Here is a 12,383-nt window from a genome sequence, read left to right as displayed (position 1 = left end):
AAAACCTACAACAACATAATTTTATTAAGAATCTGGCTTTATACAGTATGTGGCAGTTTTTTTAAATATTTCTATTCATGTGCATATTCTAATTATATGGACAGGAATCCCATTCCCAGGGTATAGTCCTACCAGGTAAGTCAGGTTCTGACTCACCGTGATCCTCTAAGGAAAAAGCGATTACTGAAAATGGATGGATGATGTTCTGAAATATATGTTTTGAGGGATTCGCTTTTATTGTTTCTGTTTAGGTTAGCAGGTAACAGAAAAGAAACTGTAAACGGTGCCATGAAATGTGGCAAAACCTGAGCACCAGGTGTATATAGAGTTTACAAGATAGTATACAGGCATACTAACCCTTCACAGCACTTGCAGTGTCTGTTTTTTAAAAATAGGCATCGCAAAAGTCTATAAAGGGGACTCACTTTAACATTTTCTTTCATCTAGCTGTTTTTGCCTGGAAGAAATGAGTGTTTGTACCTGAGGGTTTCTTGTTAAGAAAGGGTTTTTATTTCCTATCAGTAGTAAATGATGCATTATTTATTTTATTTTGCATAACACATTTTCCATTATGCAAAAAATCACAGCAGTAGGAAATAACATTATTTGATACCATTTCCCAAACCAGAATGGAGTTATTTCGCGAGAAGGATGGCTTGGTGGGACAGTGGTTAGCATTGCTGTCTTGCAGGGTTCAATTCCTGGGGTGTTACCTGTATATTCTATAGTTTTGTGTGGGTTTTGCTCCAAGTGTTCTTGATTTCTTTTTTCAGTCCAAAGATATTTAATTCTCTTTCCTAGTGTTAATCCTGCATCAGCAGGGCACACCCGTCTCCATTTGGTGGTTTGAACCAAATCTTTGAGCTGACATTGCCATTAAATGCGACTGAGAATACTCCAACCGGCGCGTCGCTCCGCCTGCCGTCGGAGTGGGGGAGGAGAACAAAGTAATGTAGCCAATTCATAGAGGGGCATTATTAGGAGGCATGGGAAATTTGGCCAGGATGCCGGGGTTACACCCCTACTCTTCTCGAGAAACACCCTGGGATTTTTAATGACCACAGAGAGTCAGGACCTCGGTTTTACATCTCATCTGAAAGACGGCGCTTGTTTTACAGTATAGTGTCAGTCCAAAGATATTTCATTAACTTCTATAAAATTGGCCTTGGTGTGAGTGTGTTCGTGTTTGTGTGTTTGTGCCCTGCATGGGTGTATGGGTGTATCCCACCTTGCTCTCTGTGCTTGCCAGGGTAGGCTCTGGCTCCCCCATGACCCTGTATTAGATAAAGCACTTAAGAAATGGATGGATGGATTTTTAGAGAATTGTATTCTATTGCTAATAATGCATTACATATTATTTAATAACTGTATTTACACAGAAAGCTGAACCCACAGTTTTTATGTGGCTGGGCTGGCATTACAGTTAATAGAAATGACAGATTCCTAGAACTACGTCACCTTCATGTGAAGAAAGGCCCCGTCGTATATAACTTCAAAAGCAATAGTGATACATCCTCCATGTAAAAATCCTTTGTGTTTGCGTTCAAGTTCCAATTCCTGGACTGTATTTGGATTTACCTGTTTATCCAATACATCGATCCCAGCAAGAAATGGGCACAGATCAGGATACATCCTGTACAGGATGCCAGCCAATCACAGGCCACACACAGATGCACACACATACCAGGCCAGTTTTGAACCCAGGACTGAAGCCCCAGCTGTAAAGCAACAATACGGACCACTGTGTCACTGTGTTGCCCTGTTTGGATTCACGGCAAACCAAAAAATAGACAATAGCCCTTGCCATTGAGATGTGTTGTCACAGAATATAAATGAAAATATGCATCCTTTCTCAGAAAAGCAGCCACGTCCTCCAGGAAATTTGTAATATCAGATATTGTTAAATAGGATTTGTAGAAATACATAATTGTATGTAATCTTGATTGCTACCTAATGTATACTGTAAGATCAGGACAGATTTAGGGCTACGATCCTTCTTGGAAAGAAATTGCCTATCATTCTGTGACAGCTTGAATACAGGAGCCTGAGATTATGCTTTGTCTTAGTTTTTGTTTGTTTATTCTGATTTTCATAAATAATTACCACCAGATTATTGGGAGATCCAAGCACATTTGGAAACCTGTGAGAAGAAACTCACTGACAATTAGTCCTTTTTTATGTTGTCATGATTAATGCATAAAAAATAAATTGACAGACACACAAATTCCCAGATAAATTAAATGTAATCTTAATTCACATACTTTTAATGCAAATGGAGAAGTGCACCACTGTGTGCAAAACGTTACATAGTATACAGTAGTTTCTAGTCAGACAGTGGAGAAAAAACCCATCTTTACTATTAAGTTAATCTTGATTGTCACTCTCTACTTCAAGTTAAAAAGGGTATCCTTGTGTCTTTCTGAAAGAAAGTTTTGTCCAGATGCCTTGCAATCTGCTTGGCATCTTCATTCTTGAAAAACACACAGTATCAGTTGATTTTGTGCTGCAAACAATAAAAGATGGATGTTTATAGTACATGGGACAATGTACTGTATGCTGCCTGCTTTACTTTTTCATGGAATTGTGACTTCATTCCACTTGACTGCCCATTTCGGGCTTCCACTGACAGTCAGTGGGTCACAGGGTTATGAGAGCAACACAGCTCATAATTACCGCCCTGCTGGGATTACACAAAAAGATTACACTTCCTCGGCTTTCTGTTTTGTTCTCCACCTCCGTGTTGGCTTTACCATATCTTTTTTTCTTACCCTTTTTATGTGAAGTGATTTCACATAATGAAGAAAGCTGTACAGATGCAATCAATTGAACTTTCACACAGTATTCTCTATCCTTGTTATGTCTAAGGTATAGAGCGAACAGCACACTATGCCCCCTTTACCTCATTTTGAATAGAAGGCGATTAAAGCCTTACATTTGTTGTTAAAATTTAATCAAAAGCAGCTTATAAATGTTCCTATGTGTATTTGTACAGGTGGGCATTTGATTGGAGCAATCTAAATTAAGCACTTTGTTCAAGGGTTAATCAGCAGGTCCCCATCAAGGATTTGAACCCAACAACCTTCCAGTTACAGAGCCCTAACCTCTAATCCACACTGCCAGCACTGCTGTTGTTATTCCTAACATTCTAGCTGCAGCACAGAATACTGTAAAGGCTAGATACTCTTAAGAGGTTTTGTTTCTTACAGTAAGCTTTTCAGTATCATAGTTGATTAGTCAGCTTGTTGGTTTACCATTAGGTTATGTAATAGATTTCCTAAATAAAACTTTTTTTATAAGTAACAGTGGAATTTTTCTTTCACCTGTGGTTATAACTGAGTTTTGTTTTCACTTAGTATTGTGACTCTGAATTCCCTTTCAACTAAAGAAAGATTAAAAAGGGTGACTCTGAATTCCCTTTCAACTAAAGAAAGATTAAAAAGGGGAAGAAAATGTTTCACAGCATATGACTGTGCATCTCAGATACAATCTTTAATGCTTCCTTATAAATGTTTTGATTTACAGATTCAGTTCAGTTCCTAAATCAGATGGACTGGTGCTTTGCATGCTAAAATCAGGAATGTAAGTTCAGAATGAGCCTGTAGAAAAGCTTTCTCAGGAAACATTGAATTAATCTCTGGCATCTTAATACTGAGCTTGAATGACTTGATGATAATAGATTTCAGATAAAAAGAATCTTTCTAGAACTGCCTTTTTAAGGAGTTTCTTCTTGCATGCGTCCTTTTTGAATTTTAGCTTCTGTTATGAACTTCTCGAGAGGCATGCAACACTCTTGACAGCTCAGTGCAAAGTGATTGGGGTGAATGCTATTTTTTAGTCCTGACATTGCCTTTTCAGGAGGCCTTATCTAAGGATGATGGGTGCCTTTGTAACAAACCTTTGTGTGGCTTTGCTGAAAAAAAGTTTTTTAACCCAGCTGACAATTTCAATAACATGATTAAAATGGCACCATTATTGTAGCCCCAGAGAGCTATTTTCTTTGTATGAGAACAGTTCTTAATGCACACCTCCAATTCTACTTTATTGTTAAAAGCAAAAACTTCAGTCATTCTTTACTTATAAAAAGAGTATTATTCAGATTGTCAAATCACTAATATTTTTGTAGAAATTAGCATTCTTGGTTTCATCTGAATTTTGTATACTATGTCTTTCCTTGGCCATGATAATTAATGTATCATTTATTTACAGTTGACATATTTTTAACAAAATGTTTAAAGCCTATAATAAGTGCTTACACTTATATAGCGCTTTTCTGGACACTCCACTCAAAGCACTTTACAGGTAATGGGGACTCCCCTCCACCACCACCAATGTGTAGCCCCACCTGGCATCAGAACACTCACCACACATCAGCTATCAGTGGGAAGGAGAACAGAGTAATGATGCCAATTCATAGATGGGGATTATTAGGAGGCCATGATTGGTAAAGTCCAATGGGAAATTTGACCAGGACACCAGGGTTACACCCCTACTCTTTTCGAGAAATGCCCTGGGATTTTTAATGACCACAGAGAGTCAGGACCTCGGTTTTATGTCTCATCCGAAGGACGGCGCCTGTTTACAGTATAGTATCCCCATCACTGTACTGGGGCATTAGGACCCACATAGACTGCAGAATGAGCGCCCCCTGCTGGCCCCACTAACACCTCTTCCAGCGGCAACCTTAGTTTTTCCCAGGAGGTCTCTCACCTAGGTACTGACCAGGCTCACACCTACTTATCTTCAGTGGGTTGCCAGTTGTGAGTTGCAGGGTGATATGGGTGCTGGCATATGAAAGAAACCAAAGATATACCAAAGAAAAATTGGTTATTTTAATAAAAGCAATCAGTTCCAAAATTAAATGTATATATGTTGAAGGATGTTCATTTCAAAATGCTGAGGTGGAAGGGCATATTTGAAATTAAGATAAAAGATATTAAGATACAAAACGTTGTTCTGTAACATTGAACTATTAGATCTTTACTTTAGATACTATCAGTCCGATTATCTTATCTCATATATCATCACCACCAAAATAATTTGTGATTTTCTCTTTTTCTGAAACATTACTGAGTATGCGTAAAAATGTACTGTGCCTTTTGAGACCATTTCGCTTTCACACTACAAACTGTTATAATGCTAAGACCACAAGTTCTTCTTTACAAGTACAGTAAGTGCACACTGGCAAGTTAAAACATACATAGATCATCAGAAACAATTCCGTTTTTCAATGTTATGTGGTTTATTTGTTTTTCTGTGATACACATAAACACTGCCAAAAGCAGCTTGTGGAAGAGTGATGGAATAGGACGAAATTTACTATAGGTATAGATAGGTTACTATAGGTAACTACAGGTGCAGAGGGGGTAATGTATGATACAGTGATTATAATCACTGTAAGCCATAATATCCATTATGATAAAATGATAAAATAAAAGCATTTAAAATCAACATACTGCTTAGGAAAAGTAAACCCACAGTGCCATATGCAGTAGATAGGGGTAACTTAACAATCTATAATACTGCACCATGATAACAACGGTAGCTATTCTTTCAGTGGTACTGTAGGTCTCCTCTTTCATAAATGTCAGTAAAGATACTCCCATGTCAGACAGAGGGGGTTGGTGAGGGGTGAGGGCAAATATAACAACATGTAATCATTTTTGTTTAATTGAGTTTTTTTTTGTTTAGCATACTTAAAATTTGTTGGAAAAAATATTTGCACACAAACAGCAAAAAGACAGTTTACTGATTCAATTTTGTGAATACAAGCAATGAGATTGCTTATAGTACTCAAGTAACAATTAGTTGTTTTTTTTTAAGAAGCAAAACCACAGCTCTCTCTATATTGGTTGAAAATATAGAATTAACATGAGTACAGTATAAAGGTCCTCCTTACAAAACAAACAACATTATCATTGATTCACCAAAGATTATTTTCTCCTGTTATATATTTAAATTTGCCTTTTGTCTTTCTCCTGCAACAAAAAGGGGATTTAGTGATTTGATTTTTCATTATCAGTATTGTTAACTAGACTTACGTTTTAAAATTGGAACAGAGGGTCACATCATGTTCATTTTCATAATTGTTTTACCATTTACATGTGAATTTCTGTTAATGTGTCACAGTGTTCAGCAGGGTCTCAACACTCGCCAAGGTTCAGTACAGAGAACCATTGTGATTAGCCAGATTTGAATATAGTATAACCAAGTCCACTCCTATACTATCGCATAATGCAGTATATAGTATGTATGGTTTAAAGACATAAGTAACCCTTCCTTATATGGTAATTAAAGTGTAACATTGTCTTTAAGTTATATGAAACAACTTGATCAACTAAATGAAACAACAGTTAACACAAACTTATAGTTATCAGTTGAAATCAACAACATGAATTCCTCTTCTGCGTCCAGCTGATTCCTGCTCTTTTTTGTCTTTACCTCCATCATTAGCATACTCCATTGTAATAAAAAGGGCAAGGTTGCTTCAGTGAGCCTGTAAGGTCATTCACCATGCTGCCGACAGAACCAAAAGCGTTTGTTACAATACAAAAACAGGCCCATTCTGGGATGCGGATGCTGGCCAGTGGGTGCTTGGGCAGGGAGCAGGGAGCAGGGCTAGATTTGCTCACTGGCTAGATTCATCTCACAATTCTAGTTTGTTGCACCACTGAATTGTAAAGTTGCACATAACAGCCAGTTTAATCGTTTAATCTCTGCTTTTTTTTTCATCCAAGACCCTGTGGACAGACCAAATTGAGGATAAGCGAATTCACGAATGTTAAATTCACAGATGTCGAGACCCTAATGTATTCAGAATGTGAATTCCTGAATACAGTAGAGTATTCATGTGAGAGGGACAAAGTAAATCTTTAGGATTTTTCTTAATTACAGAAGAATGTAGGTGAGAAGGAAAATATATAAGCAGGCATTACAACATAATATAGTGTGAATTGACAATGATAAAATTAATTATTCAGGGTTGGTATTGAGTATAGTTTGCTTTCCCACTGAATGAAAATTAAATGTATTTTAACTGTACCTATGTGTAGCCATTCATACCAAACTGTAACAAACCATCCTTATCTAAAGAATATCATCCCATGTTAAATCATTGTGCTAATGTGATTTAGGCTTAATGTAGCTTCTATGTCCCTGACTCAGTAGGAATACACGGAATCAGAAAAAGTTACCCATTGACAAAGATGTTTGAAAGTAGAAACGATCAAGACGGCTTTGATATCTCACAGACGAGATGTCGTGAGGTTCTTTAAATCAGTAAGACTGCAAAATGCTTTAAAATTAAATAATGCAAAGCATGCAAGAATCTTTCCAGTAATGAAATGCTGTGTAATATGTCTTCATTTCTGATCCAGATTGAATTGCTGACCTTTATCTCTTAATTTCTGAGATGGCACACAGCACGCTCTGAAGATTTAATGTTGTTTATATTTCTTGCATGTTACAGTAATGAAGAGTCACAGGCATACAAATCACTCTGACTGCTTTAAATGGGCAGAGCTGGAATCTCTGGGATGAACCCAAGGCTGCATGACTTCTTAGGAAAGGTGTAAGGTATAACTACACCATTCGTAACTCATTTCTCTAGCTCCACTTTGAAGTGATTTTCTCAAGCATGGAGAATGGTGTTGGGTTCTCAGTGTTATTAAATAACAGATATCAATTTTCTAAAAAGCGTTTTCTTTCAATTTCACAGGTTTTGATTTGAGTGTTTATGGGACAGGTCCGTGCTTGAACATGGTTGTGTAACTCCATTATATTTTTAATTAATTTTAATTATTTTTTAATTATTTTTTTATTTGTTAGTATACTGTCAATTTGAAGATGTCCAATGAATAACATTACATTAATGTTTTTATAACATTAATTAAAAATACTATAAATAAAAGAAAACAGAAAATTATACTACTAAGATGTTAGTTTTAACTTGAATTAAAGTGTTTAGAGTATCTAACTTGTTTATTTACTTTGTTTATAGATTTTTAAGGGCTATTGTTTCAAGGAAAATATTATTTGTTATCTTTGTCTTTTAAAAATATACTGTAATTCTGATTTGGTAATGAGCCCTAATTACAGTGTAGCCTATCTAATATTATGCAGTCATCACAGAAACATTAACCTCAAAGCTTTAATTATTTGTCATTGTTATTGACATTCATCAACAAAAAGCAATACAAAATGAGGTGGATTTGAAAGCAATCATTTATGATTTTCATAGATTTTTGGTAAATTAAAGTTATACTGTTTAAAAATAAACTCTGGCGTGCTTGGATTTGGAATAGAAAGTGCCTTGGCTGACAGTGGAGTTGAAGTGCAAAACTGCAGCATGAATTCATCATCACAATGTGCCTGCCTTAAATTTTTTATAATTGTGTTTATTGGAGCAAATTAAACTTTTACTACATGTTTGCAAGATCACTTAAATGCTTTGTTCGTGTCTTTTAGCCCTGGCTTCCTTCTTGTCACTCTGCCATGCAGGCCAGCTTTATGAAGTGAGTGGGATATTGTTGACTCATGGACATTTGCTCCTACAGTATCTCAGCCAGTTTTCTTCTTGCCTGGCTTCTCAGTTTGGTGGGATAGCCTGATCCAGGCAGTGTCTGGATGGGATGATAAAGCTTCCACTTCTTAATGGTCAGCTTCATTGTGCTCAAAGGGATTGTCAGTGTCTTTGAATTTAAGTTTTTATACCCTTCTCCTGACCTCTGCCTTTCAACAACTGTATTCCTGACTGGTTTTGAAAGCTACCTGTTTTTTGTGGCTAAATCTTTGGTTGAAATTTAATACCTGACTGAGGTACATTATGGAGACAAGTGTATTTATTCTGAAATAATCTATTAACTTTGTATGTATTATTTATACATACAAAGTGGAGCGGTGGTTCTGTGGCTAAGGATCTGTGCCTGTGGCTGGAAGGTTGCTGGTTCAAATCCCGCAGCTGGCAGAGGAATCCTACTCTGTTGGGTCCCTGAGCAAGGCCCTTAACCCCAACTGCTCCAGGGGTGCTGTATAAATGGCTGACCCTGTGCTCTGACCCCAGGCTTCTCTCCCTGTCTGTGTGTCTCATGAAGAGCCAACTGGAGAATGCAAAAAGACGAATTCCTAATGCAAGAAATTGTGTAGGGCTAATAAAGTTATGTTATGCCGCAACTTATTAAGATCTCCTTGGTTTCAGTATTAGATTATTATTTGAATCCTTTGAAATAGCCTGAAGGGTTCCCACTGTACTGGATATGGTCTTGAGGTCTTTCCAGCGCTTGACATTGAAAAAAACAAGAGATGCTACACCAGCCTGCTCCAGGCTTATCAACCCTTCTGTCACAACAGCCCCTCTTGATAAAGTAGTTAAAGGTTTGGAGATGGCTTCTGACTCTGGTTCACTTTTAGATTCCTTTCCCTTTACTCTAGCCATTGACATTTCTAAACCTGAGAAAAACAGTCGAGCTTCTTATTCAGTGAAGGTGCTCTGCTCTAACTTAAAAATCTGCCAGTTTTCATTACATGAGGAAAGCAATGGCTGAATTTGAATAATATCCCTGAAAAATACTATTCACTTGAGCTTTCTGTTTTGAATAAGAGAGTATACAGAAAAGACTCATTGCAGAGTATACAGAGGACTCATTACTAGCCCTTCGGTGTTTGCACCAAAAAGTTGCTTCAACTTGTCAGGATAGTAGTTTTTGAAACATTCACAATCTGTAAAATATAACTGCAACTGTTTCTTTTACTGTGTCCCCTTCTTCAGTTACTTCTGCTAGTAATGCTAATGTTAATGCTGCATTTGGTCTTTAGAACTATTATTATGATGGTACAGTGGATACTGGTTGATGTCGTGAATACCATCCTTAAGTCCTTAATTAGCTGCATTGAAATTAATATTTTTTAATTAAAATATACTTGAATATCAATAGCCGGGTAATGTCAGTCATTTGCTGATATCTAATATTTTATGTAACAGGACCTTCATTGTTCTGTTTGATTTTACAATATAATTATGCATGAGATCATGATAGAAGGTTACATTTTTGCAAGCTATTATAAATGCATAGAATGGTCTGTTTGGATGAGGTCATCAAGGGCAGAACATGTAGGTCATTCAAGAAGTAATTAGAGGCTATCCCGGTGGGGACATTGTTATAAATGCATGAGCTTCAACGGGCCAGACAACAGCTTCATATTGCCAAACATGTCAAGTATAAAAAATTCTTTATGAAAGCAGTTCCAGTCTGATGTTTACAATTAAGTAAAACAAATGTTGTTCTCTTTTCAACCAACCAAGTGCTTAGACTAATATTCACAAAGCCTGCATAGAGCTTTCAAGTGCCTTGGAGCAGAATTTCACTTAGAGTGTGCTTTCAGACAAGAGATCCAGATGATAATAAATTACCGTAAAGCCTTAAAGAAGGTCGGATACTGTCTGATACTGCCATTTTTAAAATGTTTACCTGCAGCGCAATGTCTACACAGCACTCTGCTCTGTGTTTTTATCATGAAATGATTGACTTCTGAATAACCTGGCCTGCAGCTATATTCCCTGCATGAATGGTGTGGTTAGGAGAATTTTATGTATTGTTCTAACGTTCTCTGCTTCAGATTACAGTCTTCCTGCTATTTCCCAGTAAACCTGATTTCTTGGACTTTGTTCAGATCATAATAATATTTATTTTGGTTCTGTTTATACAAAGGAGCTATACACAGCTGTACAGAAGTGATTACATTAGAATAATAGTCGATTTTTTAAGAGACATAAATAATAGTCTCCTGTGGTAACAAGATACATACGTTCTAAGAACATGTTGACTAAATTTCAGAATGAAAGGTGTTTATATAAATAAGAGGCATAAACAATGAGCTCTCTGCCTAACCATTATAAAAGATTGTTACGATATAGTCCTTGAATACTTATGCCAGATAGCAGTTTACAACAAAATTCGCTCAATGTACAGAACCCACTGCTGCAGTTACCTCATTTGTGAGTTTTATGCGCCCTCTGGTGGACTCTTTATGTGCTTTTTATTAACTGCAAGCAGCATGGGTGCTGTACACGTGCGTATAAACATTAGATGTACTGCGCACATAAAACTTGCAACTTATTTATGCTGATTTAGTTATTTTATATAGAGACACGGAAAATATTACATGAGGAAAGCAATCATATTTCAAATTGAAATGCAATTAAATGCAAAAACTAAAAATAGGATTTTTTTGCAGTTGCTAATTGTGTCGCATACATTTTAGATGTAATTAATCTCAAATTTAGGAACTGTAAATACAAAATTAGCATTTCAAATATAGAAGTAGAAACAGACCACTCCCCCAGAGTTTGAGATTATCTGGCATCATTGCATTTGTTTGATTTGCAAATATTTTGATTTGTATGATAAAAAGACCTTTGCTTGCATAATAAAAATCAAAGCTTTTTAACAGTTACAAAATATCTATAACTAACAACAGCAAGATGTAGTGAAGACATTTAGGTGAAATAGTCTACAAAACATACAAAATGTTTGTTAATATAAAATATAGCAATCCTAGTTTGTTCTGTGAAGTGAGTCACAAATGTGGACAGTTCAAGGATGTTATATGTTTTATGTATTGTTTTATGTATAAGTTCAACTCTAATTCCATTCTCATGATCAGTGTACTATACTCTGCCATCATGCTAGTACTGTAGGTAAACCTGAAGTTATATAAATCTGGATCTTCTGGCCAGATTTTCACTGGTGAAATAAATGAGCACCAAGAGCTTCTTCAGAAATTACACTGATATTATTAAGAGGAGGGAGTAAGGTATGTAATGTGGATCATAATAATGTTCCCAAAGGTTCTTGGGGGGGGTGTTGTTTCACCATACTTTGCATATTTGTAGTTTAGTGGCAAATTGATCTAATGGTGTCTTGTAGCCGTTTCTAAAATGGTTTGAGATTCCACAATGTGCATTCCTTTGCGTAAAGAAGTTTCTGTTCCCAGTTTTGAATTCATATATCCATTGTTTCCACTTGCTCCCCCCGGTTCGTGTTTCAGCATTAATTGCGAAGCCCACTGGATGGACATTTTCCATGTCTTTGAGGATTTTGAATCACTGTCCCGTCTTCTCTGATCCAGACTGAAAATTCAGTTATTTTAGCCAGTCATTGTAGAGCTGTTTGTATATTTTGTATTGTGGTAACATATATTCTAATCAAGTATTTCTCAATTTAAACATATATTCCTTGATCTGAAACTCCAAACTTTTAACTATATATTCCAGCATTCCATTTTTTATTGTTTCCCTACAATGTAAAGAACATTCAAATAATGAGTCGACTTAAACACCTGCATTATGATTTTGTCACACCTTTTTATCACGTACTGTATCACCTACA

General features: G+C 36.4%; 1 protein-coding gene across 6 annotated transcripts in view; it reads left to right on the top strand.

Moving 5' to 3' along the window:
- Window positions 1-12,383, top strand: part of ptprea (protein tyrosine phosphatase receptor type Ea) — a 118,947-nt gene that overhangs the window by 86,768 nt on the left and 19,796 nt on the right. The gene's annotated exons all lie outside the window — the stretch shown is intronic.

The sequence above is a fragment of the Lepisosteus platostomus genome, chromosome 6 (assembly GCF_059453375.1).
Source record: "Lepisosteus platostomus isolate fLepPlt1 chromosome 6, fLepPlt1.hap1, whole genome shotgun sequence".
Classification (NCBI taxonomy): domain Eukaryota; kingdom Metazoa; phylum Chordata; class Actinopteri; order Semionotiformes; family Lepisosteidae; genus Lepisosteus; species Lepisosteus platostomus.
The sequence above is the reverse complement of the archived record's forward strand: the minus strand, read 5'-3'. Positions and strand labels throughout refer to the sequence as shown.